At 43.3% G+C, this 2500-nt stretch overlaps 1 protein-coding gene across 2 annotated transcripts in view; it reads left to right on the forward strand.

Annotated features, from left to right (window-relative positions):
• The window catches only part of LOC138196253 (transcription factor COE1-like), an 89410-nt gene that overhangs the window by 7353 nt on the left and 79557 nt on the right, over window positions 1–2500 (forward strand). The window lies entirely within an intron of this gene.

Here is a 2500-nt window from a genome sequence, read left to right on the forward strand (position 1 = left end):
TTATCATACATTTAGCCTGCAGGATTTTGTACAAAGTAGGGATGTTTCCAGCAATACTTAAAATGTTTTTTGTTTTTTTTCTGCATCAGTTTTACCAGTGCAGCCCAGTTTTTACTGTCCTGTCTGAACAGGACTGTGGTCTGAAGTGGTCAATGGGAATAAAGGAGGTACAAGTGATTTAAAGATTGAGTGGTAGTTTTGAGTAATCATACAAAACTAACATAAGGATTTACTTATCTGGGAATTCAGAGGAAAGCACAGCTACATCAGGCCTAATTCTGTTTCTAAAGATAAATGTGTTCACCTGGTCCAAGGTTTGAAGGTTTTTCTTGTGTGTTGCTGTAAGAGAGAGAACAAAAGAGCAAAAGTGCAAAAAAGTGAGAAGACCAGAGAGGTTGAGATGACATTGATGCATGTTTGTCCAGGGTACGAAGCAAGTTCACTGGAAGTTTCCTGGCCCACTCTTTTCCCATGGCACAATGAGCATGACTAATCATAGACAGAACTGTGGCTTATAAAGTACATTTCCTCCTCAAATTCAGCCTGTCAAATTCTGTCTTTTTCTCCATTTCCCACACTCAGATTTGCTTTCATTATATTGTAATCAGGGGGATTTTACAGTTCAAATGTTGATGGAGACGGATTACAGAAATAGTTTCAGATGTCTTGAAAGTTGGATAAATCCTATTAGTGTGTTAACAGGAGCTTCTTTGCTTTGTCCGAAGTAATTCAAACTGTTTTCAGTTTCGATAACTGCTTATTTTGTTTTCTGAATGGACAAATTTGCTGCACAAACAGCTTAGGTGCAGCTTATGTGGCAAGAGTGGCTCTTTCGCAAATGTTAGCCTTAGCATTAGCTCAGCCTGCCTGTTGTTGCAGTATTATTTTTGTTTCATATTACACATCGTGGATGCATCGACTGGCCGTGCACACCCCCAGAGTCCTGGACCACCAAGAGCCTCTCAGGCTCCAGGTTCATGTGTCAATACATTTTCAGCAGGGGGTTTTCAAATGGAATATCATGCATGGAAAATTGTAACTGACAAGGGCCCCGGGCCCTGAAACACATGGGGGCTCCAATTCCAGAAAACACAGAGGGTCCTGGAGACAACGAGCTATTAGTATGAAACGCTGAAGGCAACAATAATGGGGCCCTCAGCCTGTACAACCACAGTCGCTACTTTCCATTAATGCTGCACAGCTCCAAGCTAGTTTCTGAGGGCCATGCAGGGCTACGATTTCTACAAATGAGGGGTTGAGACTAAAGTCTTCGCTCGTGTTGGGGCCCCACAACGGACATGCTACCCCAGAGGGCCCGATAGGACTGACTCTATAGGCAAGATTTCTGCAATATAATTTCTTTAAAGGCCTCCCCTTTGTGTTCCCATCTGCTGCATCACACAGCCTCATCATCTGTCACATCTGGAGCTTTTCAAAATAGCATCATATTCACTGATTTCTCTGCACAGAATTGTGTCACTGGTGGTGTCGGTGTTGAGCCTGAATAAACGGCATCAGAAATCAAAACACAGTTAATTTGCCTCCAGTAAATACAAAAAGGAAAGGAATCGTTGCTCAAACGAAAAAAGTGATTTATATTTTGCAAAGACTTTAGAGTTGAGTCTTGGGACGTACACAGTTTGTTTGATGCTCGATAATTGGACAGTGAGAATGCATAATATGTCTATTATTAATGTTACATTTGAATGAGTCACATTTGAGTTTTCCACCAATGGTATCAGTATACGTGCTGCATTGTTTTGAGTTGTTAAGCTGTCACTAAACAAAGTTAAATCGCTGATGTTCACGTGATGGCAGCAGGTAGTCTGAACCTGAGCTGAAGATTATTATGAAGGACGGAGAAACTTCCTCGCTGCTCCCTGAGAAAAGTGAGCTTGTCACTCTGTGAGACTCGCTGCAGTTTGGAAAGACAGATCAAACAGACTGGAATAGACCAAAGACAGACAGGGCGTGCGTTTTGATTGATAGATAGCTTAGTGGTGTGTGACTTCTGCCTTCACTTTATTCTGAGCTTCCTCACCAAAACTTGGGATAGTGTAGAGTGGAAGCGGGTGAAGCCTCGACCTTTTCAGAGGCAGAAACTGCAGCCACTACGGATGTACAACTCTCTTCTTTATAACATTCAACTTCAGAGATTCACCTGCTCAGATGAGATGTGTTTTTGGTTTTTTTGTGGGTTCTCTAAAACAACGTCCGAACAATGTGTGTGTGTGTGTGTGTGTGTGTGTGTGTGTGTGTGTGTGTGTGTGTGCGCGCGCACGCGTGTGTGTGTGTGTGCGCGTGTGTGTGTGTGTGTGTGTGTGTGTAGGGTTTGGGAAGGGAAGGGGGGGGCAGACAGCTCGTGCAGGGACAAAGGGTGTGAGTGTGTGTATGTGGGGTGTGAAGTGTTACTGCTGAACTGCAGGTTCTTTGAGGTGAAGTGGGAACTCACCTGTTACCTCAGCAACATGTTGTCTCTGTTACCGTTATCAACTGAAGG

The sequence above is a fragment of the Embiotoca jacksoni genome, unplaced genomic scaffold (assembly GCF_022577435.1).
Source record: "Embiotoca jacksoni isolate LCO1_2020_lvr unplaced genomic scaffold, fEmbJac1.0.p SCAF_13, whole genome shotgun sequence".
NCBI classification, from domain to species: domain Eukaryota; kingdom Metazoa; phylum Chordata; class Actinopteri; family Embiotocidae; genus Embiotoca; species Embiotoca jacksoni.